Source organism: Pinus tabuliformis, chromosome 3_1, assembly GCF_031772625.1.
Source record: "Pinus tabuliformis cultivar Carrire ecotype Pingquan chromosome 3_1, CPIR1, whole genome shotgun sequence".
NCBI lineage: Eukaryota > Viridiplantae > Streptophyta > Pinopsida > Pinales > Pinaceae > Pinus > Pinus tabuliformis.
In genome coordinates, this window is record NC_142301.1 from 372,983,172 (window position 1) to 373,009,881 (window position 26,710).

At 37.2% G+C, this 26,710-nt stretch overlaps 1 pseudogene; it reads right to left on the bottom strand.

Annotated features, from left to right (window-relative positions):
- Positions 1-24,267, bottom strand: part of LOC149187271 (uncharacterized) — a 51,514-nt pseudogene extending 27,247 nt beyond the window's left edge.
- Positions 24,268-26,710: the final 2,443 nt, after the last annotated feature.

Below are 26,710 nucleotides of genomic sequence, written 5' to 3' on the forward strand. Positions count from 1 at the left end.
AGGGAGTAGTGCTGGGACATTTTCTTTCAGTTGCTGGAATACAAGTTGATCTTGCCAAGGTAAAGGTAATTATGCATTTTCCTATACCCAAGACATCGACTCAGGTACATAGTTTCATTGGTTGCGCTGGTTACTATAGGCATTTTATAGAAATTTTTTCCAAGATAGCATTCCCACTTTTTCAGCTGTTAACTAAGGATGCAAAATTTTTATGGATAGATGATTGTGGAGTAGCTTTTGAGAAAATCAAAGAACTGATCTGCTGAGCTCCAATATTGCATGGTCCTAACTGGGAACTTCTGTTTCATATCCATACATATGCCTCTCAAACAACTGTAGGGGTGGTGTTGGGACAGTAAGAAGATAAGAAGTCGTATGCGGTCTATTATGTCAGCAAGAATCTAACATCTGCTGAGCTAAACTATACGGTAACGGAGAAGGAGTTCTTGGTTGTTATCTATGTTGTTAATAAATTTTGACATTACATTACTGGGTATCCTACTTTTGTACACACTGATCATGCAACAATTAGGTATTTGATGAATAAACTTGTAACTCCTGGGCGTATAACAAGGTGGTTGTTACTACTTCAAGAATTTGATATCACCATTATAGATAAACCAGGCAAGGATAATGTAGTTGCTGATTTTCTATCTAGATTAAATGCTGATAATGAAGGAGAACCTATAGAAGATAGCTTTCCAGATGAACATTTGTTTGCAATTTCTACTAATACCCCTTGGTATGCAGACATTGCTAACTATTTGGCTACAGGAAAAGTACCGCAGCATTTGTCATACAGGGAACAGTGGAGGATCATTCATCATAGTGCCTGTTACTCATGGATAGCAGGATACCTCTTTTATACAGGGGGTGATCAACAGATCTGTCATTGTGTAGCAGAAAGTGACATCTATGAGATTTTGAGAGCTGCTCATGATGGCCCTTGTGGGGGGCATTTTGCAAATAAACGGACTGGCCACAAGGTGTTACAGATGGGATATTATTGGCCCTCTATCTTCAGTGATGCACAAAACTATGTTCGAAGATGTGATAGCTGCCAATGGATGGGTCAACTTGGTCGCTTAGATGAAATGCCATTACAACCACAAGTAGTTCTTGAGCCTTTTGAAAGATGGGCTATTGATTTTGTAGGTCCATTTAACCCACCTTCAAATCATAAAGTCCACATTTTATTCTGCACATATTATGTAACGAAGTTGGTAGAAGCCAAGGCTGTAGCGAAAGAAACAAAGCAGGTTGTCTCAGGCTTTTTATTTGAATTTTTTTTTCTAGATATGGTGCTCCTAGAGAGATAATTTCAGATGGAGGAGCGCAGTTCATGTCACACATGATAGAAAATCTTATGGAAAAATATGGAATCAAGCATAGGATAAAAACTCCATATCATCCTCAGGCGAACGGTCAAGTGGAGAGCACAAACAAAGTATTGGAAAACATTCTCACCAAGATCGTGGCAAATCATCGTCAGGATTGGGCTGAAAACCTTCCTGAAGCTCTTTGGGCATACAAAACAACATGGTGGAACACAACAAGATTTTTTCCATTTGAACTTGTCTATGGAAAATACCCATTTTTCTCGGTGGAATTTTAAATCAGTATGCTTAGAACAGCTCTGGAAGTAGGATTGGACCTCTCAGAAGCCCAGAAACACTGGCTGGAACAACTAAATGAACTTGATGAAATTCGTTTAATGGTTGTCCAGCGGATTGCTGCCATACAACAACAGAGATAAAAATGGCATGATAAATCTATTAAAAATAAGGCTTTTCATAGAGGGGATTGGGCATTACTGTATGATTCCCATTTTAAAATTTTTAAAGGAAAGCTTCGCTCGCGATGGTTGGGACTGTATGAGGTTGATAAGGTATTTGACAATGGGACTATTAGATTGGTCACAATCGATGATTCACATGTTTCTTATATTTTAAATGGACATCGACTTAGAATCTACCATCGCCCAGCCTCAAGAGAAGCCTTCATCAAACATCTCTCTGAAAAGTCTGGATTGAAGGTTGTTGGTGTAGAAGATTTCTCCTCTGCATCCTTGAATTAAAAATAATAATAATAATAATAATAATAATAATAATAATAATAATATATATAAATATGTAAATAAAATGTTGTTACTACTCACTTGTTTGTCTTTTTTCAGGAACTACTATTGAGGCACAATGTTGTGGAGCTGAAAATTTCCCGAGTAATTGGAGCTGTCACTCCGCCAATACTGATACTCCTGAAAATTTTCTAAGTATTTCTTGTTGTTACTCTTGAAGATTTTCTAAGTGTGAGATGTTGTTACTCCTTGGGTATTGTTATTCCACCACTGCTGTTACTCCTTGGGTGATGTTACCTTGCCGCTGCTATTACTCTTGAAATTTTTCTAAGTGTCGGATGTTGTTACTCCTTGGGTGTTGTTACTTCGTCATTGTTGTTACTCCCAAAAATTTTCTAAGTGTCGGATGTTGTTACTCCTTGGATGCTATTACTCCGCTGATGTTGTTACTCCCAAAATTTTTCTAAGTGTCGGATGTTGTTACTCTGTTGATGTTTTTACTCCCAAAAATTTTCTAAGTGTCGAATGTTGTTACTCCGCCGCTGCTGTTACTCTAAAAATTTTTCTAAGTGTCGGATGCTGTGACTCCTTAGATGTTGTCACTCGTCGATGTTGTTACTCCGACGATGCTGTTACTCCGTCGCTACTCTGCCAACTGTCACCTTCCTCAGGTAGGTCACCAGGTACATCTCCGTTGACTTGTATGGATTTAATTAAATATTCCATGGACAAGACATTGACATGCCACAGATGACTATTTATAAGTTGGGGGGGGTGCTGTCATAATTAAACGACGACATAATTAAACCACACTAATGATCAACCTAATACCATCATTAAACCTTGTGTCGGTGGTACGCTCCACGATCTTCACCATATTTCGCATAATCATTAATGTGTGTTGGGATTTGAAACACGTACATTTTTTCAACCGATCAGTCCCTTCTGATTTATGCGAAATAATTACTATTTCATCCACGTACTTACCATAATTCGCCATGATTTTCTTCGTTTCCCGAGAAATCGCCTACCGTATTTATCGTCATTCCACTTCATTTTTCACCATGTTGTTATTGCAAGAATTTGTTGTTGTCACTCCTTCCAATGGTCTGCTGCATCTAAAGTGTTGTTATAGTGTCTACAGGATGGGTAGACTTGTTGTGCATCATGAACCCAAAGATACAACCCTGGTCTGTAGCAATGCAGATGTATGGTCGGTTTTCGTAGACGTAGGATGGGACATCTACTTCAATAGGTTGAAAGGATTCGATGAAGGGATCATGGTGGAATTCATACTAAATTTGGACGAGAATTTCTCTTGAGTCAGAGGAATGGAAATTCCTGTCACGAAAGAGGCCATTGCAGAAGTCAATGGGTTAACACAACGAGGATAGAATTGGTTCTCACGGAAGGCTCCCTTGCCAGAGTTTCCAAAACTATATTTGCAGGCTAGAGAAAGCGTTGCCTAGAGAGGAAGGGGGTATGACCGTAAATCCTTGCCGTATCGATGGAATGAGGTAGTAGAATTTGTTATGAAATATATAACCTGTGAAGGGCTTTTTACCACCTTGTTCAAGTACCATTTCAGAATTCTAGCCCATCTTCAATTTCCACGGGCACAGGTTCATTCTTTGAACATTCCTTTCTTTTTGATGAAAAATCTTCAACTTATGGCGCAGTCCACTCGGCACTCATGCCAAGTGCTAGCCATCCTTACAAATCACGGACTGGTTCGACTATTGGTCATGCATGCATTGGGCCAATTCCAAGTTCCCTGGGCACAATTCCTTGAAATGTCAGAAGAGGAAGTAGCAACTATTATAACTGCTAGGGAAGAAGAGCCAGAGGAATTGGAGGAAGAACCAGCATCTCTTACTGGTTTAGTAGGAGAAGAAGAAGAGCCGAAGGAATTGGAGGAATAACAAACATCTCCTACTGGTTCAATACGAGAAGAAGAAGAGCCAAAGGAATTAGAAGAAGAACCAACATCTCCTGTTGGTTCAACAGGAGAAGAAGAAGAGCCGGAGGAATTGGAGGAAGAAGAAGAAGAGCCGAAAGAGATGGAAGTAGAGGAAAAAATTGATGATACAATCGAGGCTTCCATACAAGAACCAGCCTCGCCTATGGAACCTATTGATGAAGAAATGGAGGCAACGGATGGATTTGATACTGTCTTGTAGGAATCGACTTTCATCAATGAAGTACAAGGAGAAGAAATACCGGTCAAGGGGTTGGCGAGTGATGTTATTACACAAGAACCAACATCACTTGCCCATACAGATTTGGATGTTGAAATGGGTAGGGGTATCACACAAGAACCACCACCAACTCAGTCAGAGCACGAAAATGTGGAAGGGACGAACCCTGAGGTTGACAATTCTCCACAAGAACTAGTGTCGATTGCAGGTTAAGAAGCAATGCATGAAGAAGGCTTAGTCCAATTAAGAGATGAAGGTGATGGAGAAAAGAAATGAAAGGTAGCAGAAAGACCAGTATAGACTAGGTAGAGAATATCTTCTACTCTCCTTTTCAGGCGACAATGCCAAGAGCAGCAAGAGGGTTCCATTCCCCCCAATGTTTAATGGAAGAGATCATTGTTCCTCCCATATTAAATTCCGTCGATTCAAAGAAGGGTGCATCCATTGTTGGCTCATCACTTGCTGATTCCCAGCAAGGGCTCCCTGAGTATTAGATTGAAAAAAGAAAATTTTATAGAAGAATTGAAGCAGAGAACGGTTGACGAAGGTGTTTTCCAGGTGACAGATATTCTTGAATTAAGAAGAGGCGAAGGAGAGAGTGCTCCCAAGGAAAGAAAACCAAGTAAGGAAGACCTAGTAGAGAAGCGGGTTGATTCCTTTAACGGAAATCCACTGCTTTCTAAACTAGTTGTAGGGTTGGGAAATGAATTTATTGTCAAACAAGATTGGATAGAGCAGTGTGAGAAGAGGAGACCACCTCTCAAAGAAAGGTATCAACTTCAGTTTAGAGAAACCATGCGACTGAAGATGGAAGTTCAGAAGTTGAGAAAGTAGGCATCTCAGCTAAAGAAGAAAACAAGGAAGTATAAACGAGAGGCTGTAAAGCCCAAGGTTGAGGTTTCCTTAGTAGCTGTACAGACAGAAGATGTTCCCACAACTTTTGCTGCCACACAAACTGGCCCTATTGAACATCTGTTCGAGGCCCGAGAATTCTTCCTAGCTGCTGAAATTTAGAAAAGATAATCTGCCGCGAGTTAACATAGGAAGGCGATGAAGAGGGTTCGGGAATGGGCCACTGAGATTATTACTGGGTATGTAGACTAGTTAGACAGAGCAAGGCAGAGGCAAGAGAAACAACAGAAAAATATGAAGGACTTAGAGGAGCAGGTATAGGTGTTGAAGGTAGATAAAGAAAAGATGTTTACCTTAGCACAACAGGTAATGGCCTATCGACCTCCTGCCCATAGTTATGCTTTATTTCTTCATGAACAATTCTTTTTCTTCTGCCTAGAAAGTATCTACAAGGAGATCAGCCATGAGATTGAGGACCTGATACAATTCCTTCGTATTATAAGGATTCATGATATCATGAGCCAGCACTTGATGTGCGAACTCTACATGCATGGTTATTTCTTGAGGGATGATGAGACCTTCAATTCGGTTCCATTCGTGGGGGACGTTCACCTGAGAGCTTTCACCTCCTACACTATTAACTAGGTTAAATGGAGGAAGGCTTGTGATACTTTTGAAGAAAATCAAGCTACAAAGCCACTGATGGTAAGGAGGGAGAATGGTTAGGAAGTGACTATTTATAACAAGCACTCCACCTTTCTACATATTGAGGGATCTAAAGAACAAATGCTAGCAACACAGAGGTGGTGTACTGACCTTTGTGTCAGACAGATAGTCACTTTCCAAGATGAAGCCCTTGACAATTGTCAAAGGAGGTGGATGATGTCATCATCAGCTGTCAGAAATCGGGAACCTTTTGGAGCACCCAATTTTGCACGAGCATTAGAAAGAGTGCCACGTTTTGTTGCATGCATTCATATCTGTGGGGTCTGGTGGATGGGGCTGAGGTTTTAGTTTCCCCTCATTTGTTTGCCATCAGATGATTACACTTCGGCATATAATGTAAGCAATGATTGCTGGAAGGATGTCCTTATGACATAATGATATAAGCCTCCGGGAACAGAGATTGTCAAAGAATATCACCTTGCTCAGCTTCATGCTGACCACAGCCGGTCCAACCTAGACCTGAAGAGACGGTGAGCTGCATGAGGGCATGCAGAAAGACCAGTTGGGGGGAGATGTTGGGCACAAAATCTGCATACATTTTCCCTCCATTTTCACTCTCTCTCTCACTCCTTTGTATCATTAATATTCATTAATTTCTCTAAATGCACAAGGTAAACCCCCTTCAATTTTCTTCTTGGAATGTTTAATTAATGAAGTAATAGTCATGGGGATTTTACCTACGCGAGTTACTAATTCTGTCATTTCTGCAGATTTGGTGGTCAAAGGTCGCATATGCAAATCATAGGAGAAACTCCAAGCTTACAACACCATTTCGGAAACACCATAACAACATAACATATTCTATACCTATTCCAGACCTTTCTTGTTCTCTCTCAACAACTAGTTTGGCCGTTTCAACAATTGTATATTTGTAGACATTAGTTTCCAGATTTGAGGAACAGTTTCTATGAACAATATTATAAGAAGGGTTTCAAGACTGTGAATTAGGTTAGCTATGCAAGAGACCAATATTGTAATAGAAGAATGTTTATTTAATTGAATGCAAGCTATTTTGTTGTTCTCTCTATAAGCTGTGAATCCATCGCAGCCCTGGTCAGAGAGTTGGGCCCGCTCTTCTGATCAGGTGCTGCGTTATTTCTATGTGTTGTTATTTTATTTATATTGGTTCATTTTAATTTTTGTTACAATACTTTACTTCAATTACTGCGAATTCTTTTATAATTATGCAATTTATTCTTATTTACTGTCATAGTGGTTCTTTATTTAACTTAGTTATTAAATTTGTGATTGATGATTGGATTGTGTCATTGTTACCTGCATATATTTTGCACGTTGCCTTGAAATATTATACGCACCTGGATAGATAAATTAAATGTGGAAAAGGGTTGAATAGTTATTCACACTCGGACACCAACACTTGGTCATTCTCAATCTGAATAATTTCTCATAAGAAGAATCGAATTGGTAACCCATCTGTATAGCATCATAGTAACCAACAATGTTTCCAAAACAACGCCTTGAATGATAGCTCTATCTCTCATTAGATCAGAGCACAGTGTTGGCGAGACCAATGACTATAGACACCTTCATCATTGTCTCTCAAGATACATACCCACCCAAGTGTTCACTGAGTATGAACTTCTAGGACTATTCTTATCTTGGGTTCCCAACCCTCAAAGAATATCAGTCCTCTTGCCTACTCTTGTCTTGAATGCCCTACACATCCTCAAAGAGAATCACATGCTACATGGTTACCCAATCCTCCATTCTTCCTCCCTAGGTGAAGAAAAGAATGTTGTGTCTCTCATGTGTCTACATTTCCATTCATGGCCTTCACTAAGACTTACGGTTGTTAGTCCTAGTCTAGTGCATGACACATGAAATGGAAAAACACATCTATCACTCCTTTTTAATCAGGGGTGACTCAATCTAGGCTCCCTCTTAATTAGGGATTCTCCTTTCATCAGCAACTTCTTTTTCGTGGGTCCTTCAGTTACTTGATCAACTTCTTTCCTTGATGTCATGAAATTCAGTTAAGCTTCTTCCTTGTAGGGCAATGTCCATCGATCACTTTCTTTCTTATTCTGTCATGTCATTCCTTTCTTCATGGAAAGTGGCCTTCTTGGTACATATCTGGAACCTTCTTCATATGGCTACTTATTTCTCTTCATGCTTCTTTCAGGAGTTTCCATCCATCGCATGAAAGTATTGTTCTAGTAGCCCTGCATGAACTTCACCTAGATATTATTAAAAAATCAAAACATAGCATTAAATAAAATCGTACCTTTCGAGATGGCTTTTTATCATGAAATATTTTCAGTAGGTATCAACAACTTGCATACTTGTTGACACATTTCCCAAAGATATGAATTGTCAAGGGTCTCTATCTTTTCTAGACTTTCATCAGAGTCTTCATATCTTTCCGAGAGATTTCTTAGTCAATTCTTCTTGGTCTTTTGGATGTTGATTGCCTTCATCATGGTTGCATATTTCATGATTTCTTCCTTCCTCACACATTACATTCTCAGGGGTTTCTAATCAGAGTTCTATAATTGTAGTCAACCACCTCATACTTCATATGAGGACATATTATGTTGATTTCATCTAGTGTGACTTATGCCTTTCTACATCCTTTCAGAGGAGGATATCCTTTTCCCTTGATCATGCTTCTTAAGATAGAAGTAATGATCCATATTACCTGCAACCATACGACATGACATTATAAAATTTAAACATAAGCATGCATACCTCATTTTACCATTAAGTCATCTAGGCTTCTTCCAACAGCTTCCTTGATTGAAGTGTCTTCAACCCCTTGATCTGCTTCTTTTCTTATGTCTTCAAAACATCATCCATGAATTCAATAAGTTGGAGTTCTTGATGAAACAATTGCTTCCTATTTATATTAGTGAATCCTCTTATAAGGATTCCATCAGAGAATCTTGAGGATCTTCCATATCCCCATCTGGAATATGTTTCCTTTTTGACTTGATGTATGATGAGACCTGTCCTGGATGACTCCTTCCTTTCCTTCAATGTCCAATGAGGTTACCAAGAGTTATATCCTTCATGTTTAACTGCCATGGATTTAGTCCTTCATGATTCCCAAGGTGTTGTCACGAGCTCTTGTTTCTAATGTTTCCATGATGCCACGATGCATCTTAATATCATGGTCATATCTAGAGATTTAGGAGCTTATGATAGGACCCCTTTTGTGAGGGAGGCCATCTAATCATAGTGGAGATCTGTTGCTCCCTCTTTCCTTGGCCCTTTTCTTCAACTTCCTCCATCTTTCTGGCAATATGAACTTTATTTTCAAAATATTTCCATAGCACTGTTTTTTCTTTCTTGAGGACCAAAATTTTCTTTCTTTTCTGCAAATATTTAAGTCCTTTAACCTTCAACATTTTCTCCTTCAAATTGTCTCTCTCTATTTAGCATAGAGATCACATAATTTTGAATGAGGTAACCTTCTTGTTTATGAACATTTGTTGCCTTGCTTATCATCTAGAACAATGATGATTGTCTACTTATAATCTTTCCCAGATCTGTCAAATTAAGATCTCATAAATATATTCCTTCATTCTTTGATACCTTCAAGCAGCTCTAAGTGATATGACTTTATTCACTGCATTTCATATATCTCTTTTATGTCTCGTTTCTTGCTACGTAGGGATGAGAGGACCTTAATAGTTCCTTCCCATGAATTCAAAGGAGACTGTTGGGTCCCTATAATACTAGTGATTACCCCATTACTATTGTAGTTATACCCCTTATTTATATTGTTGTGCCCCTATTACCCCCATATTGTTATTTCTGTGCCCCATAGAATCCCTCTATTGTTATTTTTGTGGCTTTATATTATTATTGTTAGGTCGGCTGGATTATATTGTGACTCCTTAGACTCCTATATATAGAAAGGAGGTTTTGTCATTTGTATCATCCAAGAATTGTTCATTTATGTAATGTAAAGGAGGTTGCCCCCTCGAAGAGGCTGAATTCTAAGGCGTGGATCTCTCTTTTCTATCTTTTTGTGAGCTGGTTTCATAACATTTGGTATCAGAGCTTTGGATTCTAGGGTTTCGCTGCTCCAAACAGGTCATCGTGGAATTTTCGCTATAACTTTTTTTCTGTGACGTTTCAGAAGTTGCAAAAAAAACCCATTTGAGAAGAATTGGCGCTGAACCTTGGGTCCAAATTTCAGAGCTTTTCGCATGATATTTTCGGAGATATGATCTGAGGAAGTTGGTCTTTTTGCAGACTCCTGAATTACATTCAAAACAGGTGACCTGGGGAAAATCGTCATAACTCTCTCTCTGAGGATCGGATTGAAATTTCGTAAAAAGGTACAGAAAGAGGACGGACTGTAGTTTCTTGTGTGTGTGTTTCAGATTCAAAGGTTGAAACAGTGACTCGTGGCACGTCGTACAAGTTCGCTCTACTGAACCAGTCTAAAAGCAAGTCACTGTGGGAGATTTCACATAACTCTTCCTTGGAGAATCCAATTTGGCTCAGACTTGTGGCATTGGAAAGAGGACGCAGAAGGCTACTACAGGTAGCAATTTCAGAATTGGATGATTCGAAATTACAGAGATACATCAGATTCAATATCAGGCTTCTATAAAGTGAAAAAAGGTGTGTAGTTTTTTTTTAAATTTTTGTGTAAGCTTGGTTTAACGGAATTCAAAGGGCATAGTAAAGCATTATTATCGGTAACTGATGCCCCGAGGAAAGAAAATGCAAACACCTAGTAAGGAACCTGAAAGCTCTAGCATGACTCATGAAGAAGAGGAAGAAATGCTACATGATATATCAAAATTACAAGAACAAGTGCAACAAATGTCACGCTCACAAAAGCTAACAGAAGCTAAGATAAGTGGCGTGGAATCTAAGATAAATGGTGCGGAATCTAAGATAAATGGCGTGGAATCTAAGATAAAGGGCATGGAAGCTAAGATGGAGGATTCGATGGTAAATTTGAAGATAGATTTGAAGACAGACATGGAAGAATTGAAGAAGTTGCTACAAGAAAGGGTCACTAATGGTGAAAAGGTAGTAAAGGAAACTCATGATGAGAACAAAAGAAATGTTAATCATGATTCCATAGACTCTAATGTTGGATCGAAGACTCACCATGTTCCAAAAATCGATATGAGGAAGTTTGATGGCAAGGATCCCGCCACATGGATATTACAGATGGAGCAATTCTTCGATCTCAATAATGTGCAAAACACACAAAAGGTACGTATGGCAACTTTATATTTGGAACCAAATCAGTTTGTATGGTATCAATGGCTTTGTTCTCGTAAACAATTTATCACTTGGGCAATTTTTACGGAAGAATTGATAGCACATTATGAGGATACAAAAAGCAACACTTTTTTTAGCCAATTGATAAGTCTCAAACAAAAGGGTTCAATAATGGAGCACATTGAGGAGTTCCAAAAATTGAACATAAGGGTAAAAGATATTCCAGAGGAGCATAGGATTGATGTGTTCATAGGGTCTTTAAAGGATAATATCCAACATGATGTGCGCCTTTGGGAACCTGATTCATTAGAGAAGGCATTCAGGTTAGCAAGAAAAATGGAAAGCAAAATTATGGCAACTAGGAAGCATACCATTCACAACTATAAAGACGGAAGTGTTGTTGCCCATAGTCTTCCACAACCTACAAGGTTGACACCACAACAATTGGAAGAAAAAAGAGCAAAAGGGCTTTGTTACAATTGTGATAGCAAATACACAAAAGGTCATAAGTGTGCTGAGAAGAAATTATTCTACATAGATTGTGAAGAGGAAGAAGAAAAGGAGCAAGAAAGGTCAAAAGAAGAGGATATATTCCAGGAACAAAGCCTAGATGAAGAACAAATAAATCCGACCATATCTTGTAATGCATTGGCGGGAATTACCACTCCTCAAACCATCAAGATAGAAGGACAAATCAAGAAGAAAAAGGTAATAGTGTTGATTGATTCAGGAAGCACCCACAATTTTATTCATTGTAGGGTAGCAAAAGAATTGAATTGCTTCCTATATCCAGCACCAGAGTGTCAAGTGATGATTGCAAATGGAGGAACAATAAATTGCTCTGGAAAGTGCCATAATATCAAGCTATCCATGGGAGAATATGTATTGACTAGCCCAATGCTTTCCATTCCAATGGGAGGTGCTGATGTTGTACTAGGAGTCCAATGGCTACAATCCTTGGGTACAATAGCTTTTAATTTTCAAGAACTTTTCATCAAATTTTCTTGGAAGGAAAGGAAGTTGAATTAAGGGGTATTGCAGGGAAACCAGGAAAGATAATCAGCTCTAATGGTATGACAAAGCTTCTAAAAAAGGAGCAAAGAGGTGTAATTGCACAATTATGTTCGCTAGATGTTTCCACATTGGAATCATCTATTTCTCCAGATCTCCAAAAAGTCTTGGACAATCATTCCAAGGTATTTGAGACTCCCAAAGGTCTCCCACCTATGCGTGATCATGATCATGCTATTCATCTGATTCCAGGAAGTGTTCCTCCAAACATCAGGCCGTACAGATATCCCTATGTCCAAAAAAGTGAAATTGAACGTATGGTTGCAGAAATGCTAGAGGCTGGTATAATTCAACCGAGTCAAAGTTCTTTCTCAGCTCCAGTAGTATTGGTGCACAAGAAGGATGGATCATGGCGCATGTGTCCAGATTATAGGGAGCTCAACAAGCTCACTATTAAAGATAAGTTCCCCATTCCTGTTATTGATGAATTACTGGATGAATTGCATGGATCAATTTACTTCACCAAGTTGGATCTTCGTTCGGGATATCATCAAATCAGAATGAAGATTGAAGACATTCCAAAAACGGCATTTAGAACTCATGAGGGTCATTATGAATTTTTGGTCATGCCTTTTGGCCTTACCAATGCACCTTCAACATTTCAAGGTTTGATGAATTCAATTTTCAAACCATTCCTTAGAAAATTTGTGTTAGTATTTTTTGATGATATACTAATCTACAGCAAGTCTTGGAAGGATCATGTTGAACATGTTGACAGGGTGCTACAACTATTGGAGGAGAAACAATTATATGCAAAAAGATCCAAATGTTTCTTTGGAGTCCAGGAGGTGGAATATTTGGGTCATATTGTATCTCATGAAGGAGTTAAGGTAGACCCTAGCAAAATTAAAGCCATTAAGGAATGGAAAATCCCCACATCCATAAAGCATCTGCGAGGATTTCTTGGGTTGACAGGGTATTATCGCAAGTTTGTTAAGAATTATGGGAGAATAGCAGCACCTCTAACAACATTATTGAAGAAAGATTCATTTTCATGGACTCCGGAAGCAACAAAGGCCTTTGAACATCTTAAAGAGGCAATGTGCCAAGCACCGGTCTTAGCTACACCGGACTTCACAAAAACCTTTATTGTGGAATGTGATGCTTCAGGAAATGGAATTGGTGCTGTTCTAATGCAAGATGAAAGACCCATTGCTTTTGAAAGTCGTCCAATCAAGGGAAAGTTTTTAAGCAAAGCTATTTATGAGAAGGAAATGTTGGCAATACTCCATGCACTTAAGAAATGGCGACCCTACCTAATGGGAAGACACTTCAAGGTAAAAACGGATCATGATAGCCTTAAATACTTTTTAGAACAAAGATTATCCTCTGAAGAGCAACAAAAGTGGGTCACAAAGATGTTGGGTTATGACTTTGAAATCATCTACAAAAAAGGGAAGCAAAATGTGGTGGCAGATGCACTCTCAAGAAAGGATGAGGATGTGGAAGCATTGTTGTGTGCCATTTCTATTATCCAACCAGATTGGATAAACGAAGCAAGGGAGGAATGGAAGAATGACGAAGAAGTGTGGGCACTTATTCGAAAGCTACAACAAGATTCCAGTACTTCTGATACATTTAGCTGGAAAAATGATTCGTTATGGTACAAAGATCGCTTATACCTCTGTAAGAATTCCCAGCTAAAACAAAAGATTCTTATGGAATTGCACACTTCTCCCTTAGGAGGGCACTCAGGATTTTTAAAAACTTACCACAGGGTTAAGAAGGAATTTTTTTGGGATGGCCTTAAATCAGATATTCAAAAGTTTGTGGCGGAATGTTTGGTTTGCCAGCAAAATAAAGTTGAAACAATTAAGACACCGGGTCTATTACAACCTTTATCCATTCCAAGCCAACGTTGGGAGGAGGTTTCAATGGATTTTATCACAGGTTTACCCAAGTCTGAGGGAAAGAGTGTCATCATGGTGGTAGTTGACAGACTTACCAAGTATGCACACTTTTGTGCATTATCACATCCATTTAAAGCCAGTACAGTTTCTACTGCATTTATGGAAACAGTTCAAAAGCTACATGGAAACCCAAAGATTATTGTAAGTGACAGAGATCCCATTTTCACTGGAAATTTTTGGACAGAATTATTTTCTTGTCTTGGTACTCAGTTAGCTCATAGCTCATCTTATCATCCTCAATCTGATGGGCAAACTGAGATAGTAAACAAATGTTTGGAAGGATATCTTCGTTGCTTTGTATCTGATAAACAGACACAATGGGTCAAATGGTTGCCTCTGGCTGAATGGTGGTATAACACTTCCTTCCATACAGCAACAAAAATGACCCCATTTATGGCACTTTATGGGTATCAACCACCATCCATCACATCATATTTAAGAGAAAATTCTAAGGTTCAGGCAGTGGAACATCACATCGAACATCAACAACAAGTCCTCCAACTCTTAAAGGATAACCTCGTGTTGGCACAAAATAGAATGAAACAACAGGCAGATCAACATCGCAGTGAAAGAAGTTTTGATGTAGGTGATTGGGTATTCCTACGGCTACAACCATATAAGCAAATGTCCCTAAAGCAAGCTAAGAAGGATAATAAATTATCACCAAAGTATTATGGTCCGTACAAGGTGTTGCAAAAGATTGGTACTATGGCATACAAATTGGAGCTTCCTGCAGCTTCTCGATTGCACCCAGTTTTCCATGTTTCATGTTTAAAGAAGGTTATAGGTGACAAGCTCCCAATTCAAACAATATTGCCAGAACTTGATGAGGAAGGAAAAATTATATTGGAACCGGAAGCAGTCATAGAAACAAGAACTCGACAGCTACGAAATCGATCAATTTCAGAGTATCTTATCAAGTGGAAGAACTTATCCGCTGAAGATTCCACATGGGAGGATGAGAATTTTATGCAGAAGTATCCAGAACTACTCAAGCATTGAGGACAACACTTTTTTGAAGGAGAGGGGCATGTTGGGTCCCTATAATACTAGTGATTACCCCATTACTATTGTAGTTATACCCCTTATTTATATTGTTGTGCCCCTATTACCCCCCATATTGTTATTTCTGTGCCCCATAGAATCCCCCTATTGTTATTTGTGTGGCTTTATATTATTATTGTTAGGTCGGCTGGATTATATTGTGACTCCTTAGACTCCTATATATAGAAAGGAGGTTTTTTCATTTGTATCATCGAAGAATTGTTCATTTATGTAATGTAAAGGAGGTTGCCCCCTCGAAGAGGCTGAATTCTAAGGCGTGGATCTCTCTTTTCTATCTTTTTGTGAGCTGGTTTCATAACAGAGACCTTTTTCTTGATATGTTCAATGACTTCTTTTATCTATGATGATTATGACAATCCTCCTAATTTCATTCAAGGACTTTTGATGACCTATCCAACCCATAGATCTCCTTGCAATCATGAAGTCAATTAACCAAACTTGGTTATTAAAATTTAAGATACGTACTTGACAAGTGAAGATGAACTCTTCTACTTGATCACTTTGATGTTTGTTGGAGAATATGTATTGGATTTTTCCTCTTGGATGATCTTCTCTTTGATGGAAATCCTTTCTCCAATGGAAAAGGTTTCTACTTTTGATGAGGATAATATGTTGCTTTCCTTCGATGATTTTCTTCTAGGGAAAGGAAATGATCCTTGCTTTCATAACCTTGAAGATGATGACAATGCTTCTTCTTCTTCAATATGCTTTGCCTTCTTTTGTAGATGAGGATTTATGCTAGGGTTTCAACTTTCTCCAAGTTTATGTGATCTTCATTTTGAAATCCTTCAAGCTATCTTGTTTTGTAGAAATCTTGATGAGGATCTTGGTCGCATTTTGATGATGACTGTCAAGACACAAGTTCTTGCTATTGTAGACTGTATCCTTGATTGCATAGACAAAAATCCTTGCCGATGTAGACTGTTGTTGTAGATTGCTAGGGTTTGATCAAGATCAAGGTTTATCTCTTTAATGTAGATCTTGATGTCCTTGATCTTGATTTGATGCCATACTAGAAACTTGATACTTGAAATGTCTCTTTTCTTCCCTTCCTTTGACTGTAACCATAGATTTGATACCATGTTGAAGAATCTAGGGCATGGAGTTAATGAGATTCTTCTTAGCATTATAACTATTTGTGAGATATTTAACATTTATCTTATTATAATATTCTTTAATGCTAGTGTGTCTTATCTAATTCATCAAATAACTACCATAACAAAGAGACAAGAACACAAAAATTTGGCTTTCTTCCAGGGCCAAAACCTCTCCCTCTTGGAGAGGAAAACCTGCAAAAAATTCTTCTTATAGAGATTCCAATTGACAAATACCAAGACCATGACCCTTGACTTACTGAGCCACTCTAAGACCAAGACACCAATCCCCATATTTGTCATTACTGAGATCATCATCACTACTTCTACACTGAGATCATTATTACTATGCCTTTACTGAGATACTCATCATAACAATGAAATCATTACTGCTACATCATTGCTCCATCTTCACATAGATCATTGTTGTAGCACTATCATTACTGTTTCATCTTGATTACATCTTGATGTACTACCACAAATATCTTCATTAGAACACCTCTAAGACCATGGTTGCAACTATACTGAGATCATGACTGTGTATAATCCTCTCCATCATAGATACACCAAGAATGTGAGATCAAGATTGTGACTATCTTTATAATACATATAGATCAAGACATATTATGGTTGAGATCCTCCTTATAGCATGTATGATGAGACTGTAACATCAGAGGTAGCTAAGACTATAGTCACTAAAACCATGAAGAGACTATGGTCATGAGGTTGTTGTAATTCACTGTGATCATCACTGAAGATAGCAGAGGCATACAAAGTTATTTATCCCACAAAAATCATAGAGGAATTTGAGATTATGTGTCACTGTGCTTGTCTGAGATTACAGAGATCTATGCGAAGATGTTACTATGCTTGTCCCCGATATTACAGAGGTTATGTCATCATCAGAAGTTACAGAAGCTTGTCCGAGATTCTATCCCTCTGTTGTGACGATAGGTGGGTATATATAGTTGTTATGTCTCCATAATAAGCTCACTTGACCAAGTGAACCATTGTGTCTCCTTTTGCAAGCTGACATGACTTCTATTTAATTCATTTGCTTGCTGACATGAAGAGGATTGTGCTTGTCATTACTAGAGGGATGTTAGACACCATTTTATAGACTTGTATACATTACATATTTTCTCAAGAAGATCTCTTTACATATGTATTTGAATCTTTGACTTTCCTAGACCTATGGAATGAGCAAGAAACTCATTCTTATAATTTACAAAAATAATATTTCTTTTTATTGACAAGTACAAAGATCAAAATTACATTTGTAAATATCAAACCTAGTTACACTTTCTTCAACATAAGAGAATGGTGACAAATAAAACTTCTATTTGATAACATTTATTGACAAGAAATAAGAAAAAGAATGATTCCCTGATGGAATTCATTTGTAGGACATGATCTACCCTATTTTTCCCTACCCTTGTTCCACATAAGAGAGAGAGGATGACCCCTTGCAAAGATGAGGGTATCTAGTGTGTAGGTCCTTAAGAAGATGTTAATCAGGATGATGGTGTCAAAATTGGATCTGGAAGGCCATATAAATCAAACGCAGATGGACCCACAAGCCAACCCAATGGCCTTACTCCTTCACTTGGTAACAATTGAATGAGATATTTGGGATATGGAATATGGATAGATCAATAAGGTAACAACCTCAATCTATAGGAATTTTGAAACATAGGTATCCTCTTGTTTTACCAATGACACTTTCCAGCTTTCAAACCTAAAAAATCCATGCCCTTGATCCGTGACTTCTAATCTCTGTGATCTAGGTGATAACATTATGACTAATTTGATGCATATGAAAGGATCTAATTCCATGATGAATCACTACCCTGAGAAACAAATGGCCCCTGGTTTTAGAGCAATCAGAGGGGATGATGTTTGCATTAGTTTTCCTGACCACATGGGATTGGATTTTGGAAAAACAATGATGAGAGAAAGGGCTTTCTCTTGTGTTTTCTCTGAGGTGCATATAACTAATCAGTTCATCATGTATTATTACATTAATAAAGAAACATCGATTGGTTGGTGGCATAAGCATCCAATGGAAAATTTTGTGGAGGAACGTTGTTGACAAAGATATCTGGGATATAAAATATGGAGAGCTCGATCAGGTAACAACCTCAATCAGTAGGCATATTGAAACAAAGGTCTCTTCTTGTTTGACCAATGACACTTTTCAGCTTTCAAACCTAGAAATTCCATGCCATTGATCTGTGACTTCTAATATTTGTGATCAGGGTGATAACATTATGACTAATTTGATGCATATGAAAGAATGTAATTCCATGATGAATCACTTCCCTGAGAAACCAATGGCCATTATTTTTAGAGAAATCGGAGGGGATGATGTTTTATTTATTTTCCCTGACCACATGTGCCTAGATGTAGAAAAACAATGATGAGAGAAAGGGCTTGCTCTTGAATTTTCACCTAGCTGCATATATTTGATTAGGTCATAATGTAGTATCACATTAATAAAGAAACATTGATTAGCTGGTAGCATAAGCATATAATGGAAAATTTTGTGGAGGTAAACACAACCACCCATTCTGGTGGCCCTCATGTTTATGATTAGTCACATAGAGGTGAAAATCAGGTGTTAGCTATCTCTAAATAAAATACAAGTGGCTTTATACACGAAGCCCAAAATGATGTTGACAATTTAGATATTGGGTAGAAACACTCATTCAAACCTGTAATTGATGAAATTGTTTCTACAGACCAATCTTTCCCTAGGGAAATAGTTCAAATATGTGAAGAAAGGTTTATATGGAATACAATTCATATAAATTCGAGCAAGAATGTTGAGATAATAAATGGTCTCCTCTTTTCCAGATCTTCATGGAAACCTATGAAAAGACTTGAGGATACCTAGGGAACTATGGTATATCATTGGTTTTGATTTTAGTCTTCAACACACTTATTTTTTGAGTTTGGCACAAGAATATATAGTACTTATATGACAACATAGTTTCATATCTACTTGGGATAAATTATTAGTATACTAGATCAGTCCTCAAGATAGAGTTGGAAGCAAAGTAGGGAAATATTTTGTGGTTTGATTAACATAGCCCAATGCAAGGGTGGATCAACAAATCCTGTATCATTTCATGTCAACATTTGACATAATAGAATATTTTTTTGATTGGCAGATACACAGGCTTATTCACAACAAAGTAGTGACAAAAATTCCAACTTGCAACCATCCATATTTTGACATCTCACTGTTTCACTTGTTTATGAAGCACATACAAAAGGGATAGTGGATTGATGAAGTATTGAAGTGGTTGCAATGGCTACCTGACTTCACCTAGCAGCTTAATAGAGCACAAATAGTGGTTTTCTCAATCTGTTGGTTTTGTCTTATTAATTTGGCAGAAAAAAACTAGGAATTTGATGGGTTTCCACATATATCCAAGAGGATAAACCTTTTACATGGTAATATGAACATTTAACAAAATATATAGACAAATATAAGTTCTTCAACATCTTACATATGGATATGGATGCTTAACCAAATGACCAATCTAGGGTCATCAACTCAGGTCTTCAACAAAATACCCATTATCATTAGTTTTGTCATCATTCCAATAGCTTGCAAGATATACTTTCTATGGTGTAGGAATGCCAAGGGAGGTAAAAATTGAAGGGTTCCAATCGAATATTTAGATATAGCTATAGTAAATTTCTCCACAAAATGTTCATGGTGCAAAAACAGTTAACGAGTTGACCTCAGCTAAATCAATTTTTAGTAATCTAAAGAAGTTTTTTAATGTAGGAAGAAAAGTATGATGCGGGAACAAGCATGTCCAAAAATTAGTACATGGTTAAACCATTTCCTATCCAACCATGTAGACAATCAACGTTGAGTCTCCATCATATATTCAGACCAAAAGACTGCTTAGCTATCATACATCCACCCAGTGATGGAAGAAAAAACTACTAATCTTATATAAAACTTGGTAGTAACTTGACATTGAGTACTTATGTTGTCACAAAATACATGTATGTTCATGATTCGAAGGAGAAATAGAATAGCCTAAGGATGAGATATTGACATCAAAATATAGGACAAAGATAACTAATGGAAGAAACATGAATTACTACCATCTATAACCAAAGCAGAAATATATGACATGAATGGTGTGTAGTCATATACACATTTTCATATAATCTTGTTTTCAAATAAAAAAATTGTGCCTACATTTCATTGAAATCCCTAGGTCATATTAAATTTGTCTCTCTGTAGGTCATTGATATCTAAAGAAACACATCATTAATGGTTAGACACCAATGCAACAATTATAAATAGACAATGCCATTTCTCATTTAACTGGGCTACATATCACACAAAATTGGAATGGACATGGTAATCATTTTCCACTGGAGTAGTAAATGCTATCAATACCATATAATAAGAACAACCAACATATGGTCAGTAATAACTACCCTATTTAGGATCTCAACATCCAATTCAAAAAATTTGGGACAACTAACACGAAACAGGCATGGCCTTTTCTTGTTTCTCAAAAGACATACTAGAATTCCTACTTTCCCTCACAAAAGCCAAGGCTTGGTTACAAATTTTTCTACCAATTGGTTTAAGCAAGTCTTTGGCATCTTGCCTCATAAATGTTTTCACTTTCCCCATATATCCATTTCTATTGAGAGTTCTAGTACTAGGCAAACCATATGAAACAAATAAAATGTGTTGATTCACATTACCTCTGTTAAACTCCACCATGGATGACGAGGCTCTTTCTTCAGTTTAATTATTCTTATTCTTGTTATAGCCATCTGGAAGAGCAACATAACCTAATATATCAGAGAGATTTGAATTATTACACCGATTTTTGTTTGGCTTCACTTGAGGTAAAAAATAATTCCAAAGGACCAAATCATCATCTACAATAGGAATTGCTCCTATCAAAGTGTTTATAGCAAATTCCAAAGAAGGATCTCACCAGAAATTTCCAAAAGACGAGAAAATTGGTGAGTCATCCCCTTTTTGTTCAAATCAATTTCTCCTTCAACGCTTTCTTTTGTTAGTCCTTTAGAAGGACAAACATTCTCAAAAAGAGCAGTTTTCAATTGTTCTTCACCACCTGCAAGTCAAAGTATTAAGCAAGGCAAGCGGCATAAACTAAAACTGCTGAAGGGAATTAAACAAGACATAAGAAACACAAAAACGACAACAATGTTGCAGCTATTAAAATTCATCCCTAAAAATATTTAAGGATATCAATACAAGGAGATTTAACTATTAAAAGGAGTGTAATGGATGGCTGCAAAAAATGACATTTACATCAGTAAGTGGTCTGCAAGGCTATGTGAGAAAGAAAATGGTAAGAGAGAGAGGATGACCTCTAGAAAAGATGAGGGCATCTAGTGTGAAGGCCCTCGAGAAGATATTAATTAGGACGATGGTGTCAAAATTGGATCTGGAAGGGCATATAAATCAAATGCAGATGGAACCACAAGCCAACCTGATGACCATACTCCTTCACTTGGTGACAATTGAATGAGATCTATGGGATATGGAAGATGGAGAGCTTGATCAGGTAACAACCTCAATCAATAGGCATATTGAAACAAAGATCTCCTCTTGTTTCACCAATGACACTTTCCATCTTTGAAACCTAAAAATGTCTTAAACTTGATGTTATCAGGGTTCAAAATTCCCGTGGTTATATGATTAAAAATATAAAGGGCATTAAAAATAGGGCATAGACACAGAATCAAACCCTGAGCATGGTCTCACCCTTAGAAAATATATTTGACATTTGAAGCACCAGATAGACATGATTCTTTGAAGATAACATTTGCATGGTGAAGTACCATAAGGTGGCCATTATAAAAACCCCAAACATCTTCTACCCTGGAACACGTTGTTGTTATTGTTTCCTCCCCATAGGTGAAACGAATTTCTTGCCTCTTGCAAGTGATGCCATGATACTTAATAAGATTAATGAATACTATTCCTTTCAAAATGTTGAGATCGGCTCACAGATTGAAATCATTGCAAACCCTGGAAAAAAAATCAATGGAGTTTTGGGAAAAAAGAGGAAAACTGAAAAACAATCAATGGGGTTTTCAAGAAAGAGAGGAAAACTAAACTCAAAAGGAAGCATGGAAGCATTGTCCAAGTGTGAGTCGAAAGTTAACATGGATTTTTTGTACTTTCCAGCTATCGAAAAATCTCGCTCAAATTTAATGTGCTTGGAAATATCATTCAAATTTAACGTGCTTGGAGGGATTATATTTCCCCTATTATATTTAACGTGCTTCGAGACACCAAAAGAGATCCATATATTTCCCCCTAGTTAAAAATGGGTCAACAATCCATTTCCCTTTATTTAAAAGGTTACCAAACCTTCGAAAACATCATTGTAATATTGAGGGAGCTTGTAGGAGTCTACTAGGCACTGCATTCCCCATTCCCTAAGGGGATTTTTGTTTTGTCTCATTTTCGTGGTTTCCTCAATTTGGTTAAAATTTAACTTAAAAAAATTACCAAGAGCACTCTCCACAACATTTGACAACATATTTCATTGGGCCACGATTAAATTTTCCGTAGTTTCTTTTCAACAACACATGCGTTTAATTTTGGCATTGGTCTATCTTGTTATTTAAATTTGTCATTTGATTATCTGCTCGTCAATCATATAAATTATATGTTGTTGGTTAATGTATGTTTGTGTATCGAATTAACTCCTAGAGTAATTTATTATTTTTCTATAGCTTAATCAACCTCAATTATATTAGGGACTACCCCAATGACATACCATGCTCTCCTTTAAGGTCTTTCGTAACTTTTGCTCTCCTTTAAGGTCTTTCATAACTTTTAACAAACGATTTCCAGTCAAGTGATCAGTGCTCAAATCGAGGATCAACCCCCGCCGATAAACACATGTTTTCACCACAATTGAGATTATGTGGAAGTCCCAGCTACCTTGAAAGCCCAAGTAAAAATATCGTTGACCTCGACAGCCCATGTATGTGGCGGATTTCAGTGGACCCCTTTACAAACAAAAAAGAAAACATTTAACTACAGTAAATTGAGGACTTGTTGCTACAAACTCAGGAATCTTTAGTGAATTGAGTTTTTAAAAAGAATTATATTTGTGAATACTCGAATAATAAACATACTTAAAAGCACAACCTAGTAATTTGCAACCCTACCTACAAGTCATTAGCTTATACATGTCATGGTTTTCCTAAACATTTACATATAAGAAATTTACGGCTTCTTGCTATAGTGAATTGAGCATTTTACAAAGTTTCTTGTACTGGGTATTCATATTTTCACATACGTGTTTCACAGAACCCTTGTAACGCTAAAATTTTGAAAACCTTAATTAACCTAAAAATTGGAAGAAAAATTCAAGTTGGTGACAACTAACCATAATTTAGCTCGCTTGGTGTCGACAAGTTGTGGCTCTTTGATCTTCTTCCTCTTCCCATTCTGTTGAAGCTTGAGGGCCTCCTGCAGTCCATCCTTGACCGTAGACTCAATGAACTCCATGGCCTTGGAAGCTTCGGTCTTGTACTTCTCCACATCCCTAGCACCCTCGTTGGAGCAGGGATCACTCTTCTTCATAATCTTCACCTACTTATTTAGGAAATCCTTCGCAATCTTTTCGAGTTCCCTTTCTAGCGCCTCCGACTTTCACTCCTCTAGCTTCTTCTCGACGTTCACGTTGTGGAGCCTCCTTTTGCTCATATTGTGGCAAGCATTGAAGTTGGTGGTATTCTTCTGGTCAGCCTTGGTGGTGACGCCCCTCAGAAGAGAGCCAAAACACCCTTTTTCCCCTCTTAGCCGAAGGAGGAGATGTAATTGTGGCTACAGGTCATCAAGGGGCAGTAACTAGAAGGGCGTCATCGACGATCTGGCGGGTGCCCGAAACGAGCCTCTAAAACTATGGAGGGATTTTAATCAGATCAAAGAGCCTATCCTTCAGATCTGAGACCGCGAGGTGGGGTGCAGACACCTACAGGAATTTTGTTCTTCCATCCAAACCCTTGACGAAGATTTGATACATGACAATAGATGGTCTCAAGTTCGAACCCTGCAATGCCGAATTCAAGATTTTTTCTACTGATGGGGAAGAAAACACAATGCAGATAGATCTTCTCATAAATTATCTACATTTCCACAGAGGAAGACTCTTTGTCTACCAATGTTCATGTAAATATATTAGGTTGGCTGGGTAGGCTGCGTTGTGATGAGTCGATTAGATTTATAGACAAACTTTTATGAAAGTGCCCATTAGAAATATTTATTAAAATAGAGAATGATTAAAATGTTCCAGTTAAGCCGATTAAAATATTTATAATAAAGAATTTAAAATGATAAATATAAATTTCCAAAATGATAATAATAATAGGATGAATTTATGTTGTCATTAAAATTAAAATGGTGTAAAATAATTTTTATCTATTAATAATAGTCTTGGTGTAAAGTTTTATTTATTTATTTTGAAACATGTAATCTTACAATTTGATTTCCATTTTCAATTTAATTTTAATAAAAATTAAATCCCATGAAAATTGATTAATTTATATTTTTTCAATAATGGGAAACCCTATTATAACTCAGTTTTCAAACCAGAAGTGAGGACATCCATCTCCAGCTGCTATCTACGAATGCATCCTAACTCACCACTGTTATTCAAGGAAAACCACATCACCTGGAATGACCCGTTGGTGGTCCGTAAAGGGGCAGGATTTCATGCCTGCCAGATGCCTTTGTGTCTTGGCCCATTAACATGTTTCCTTATGTTCAACGAAGATGATCTCTTAGCCAAGAAGAAGCAGTTTTAGGGCATATTCCAGGCCTAATCGATTAATTTATATTTCAAAGAATATATTAAAATTAATAGTTAATTTTTATTTATTTATCGAATTCTATATTAATACGAGTTGTCTTTAGTGCAAGATTGGCTAGCCTTACATTGATGAAAACAACCCCTGATTCTCTTGCTATTGCCTTTTCAAGTAATGTTTTCCTAGTTCCAAAAGGGCCATACACCAAAACACCAGAGGACTGAGGAACTTGCACTGCCCAAACAAATTAGGCCTCTGTAATGGAAGAATAACCAACTCATAAAGTTCCTATTTAACCTATTCTAACCCTCCAATTGAGTCAAAGGTTACATCAATATCATCTATATTTATAACATAACAAGCTATCACAACATGTAAGAGAAAGGAATCGCAATCCAAAAAACACAGTGCACAATTAAAATGACTAACATAAATGACTAATTTGTATTATTGTATTGCTTTTTAAGTAGTCGTATTTTTGTTCCTAAACTAAATTAGTCATTCACGTTAGTCATTTTTAGTTGCATTTCTTTTTATCTAGTCGTATATTTTAACCCGAGACAAATTTAGTTGTTTATGTTAGTCATTTTTAGTTGGGTCACTTAAGATTTCTTGTTTTTGGTAGTATTTCACTTGGAAAAGTTGTGGTGACTAACTTTTTTAGTCACGTGATCACTAATTTCATCATTTTCTAATAGTGACATCAATGATAAAGAAATTTTGAAACTTGAGAATATGTCCCAAGAAGAGATAATGTAAACACTTGAGTTTAATTGGAGGGTTATGGCTAGATTCATCAATGAGAGAGAAAAAAATTAATTATGATAATTAATAAATGCGAACATGATTTATTTTAAGTTTCCAAGGTCTATTTACTATCCGATGGAAAATGGCAAGTAGGAAAATGTTTCTTTAAGGAGGGTCAATTTGAGCTACAACATTGCCAAAATATAAAAAACATTATTTGTAGAATTGAGGGACATTACAAGTACATAAAAACTCATCAATCATACCTAGCCTCAGTTGTTATGAGGAATTTGGTATCTACGGATAAATACTAATTCCCTAGGTAGGTAGCTATACCTAGAACAATATATTTAAAGCGCTTATACTTTTTTTATAGATGATAAATAAGAGAAGGGAATCAAAGGACCTACTTGTTCTTTTGCTTTCCTTTTGTCTCCTTTGTATGGCTCCCATCGCTCCTTCTCGAACTTAACTCGCTCAAAAAGTACTTGCAAGCATAAACAAAAGACAGAGAACCAATCAAAGCAAGAGATCTATCGAATATAAGTAAATGGAATCAGATACATTCACACATATAAACATCATATATCAAGATAAGCATATGGAAAAAGGTGTAAACAACTTTATTAAGTAGAAGGAAGAATTACAACCATGAAGTCCAATCCATTGTCACTCTTCTAGCTTGGGTTCCAACCAACATCACATCAATAGCACAACACTCTGGCAGCATAACAATACTTGCTTATAATCTCAATCCTCACACCAACAGTATCTCCTTACAAATTCTCAAAGTCTAGCCCCTGATCACTTAGATGAGTGCTCAATTTATAGGAAAATGGAAGAGGTTTGTTCATAAATGAGGGTATTGAATGGCCTTCCAAACTTAGAGTTAGTTTCCATGGAGGAAGGGAT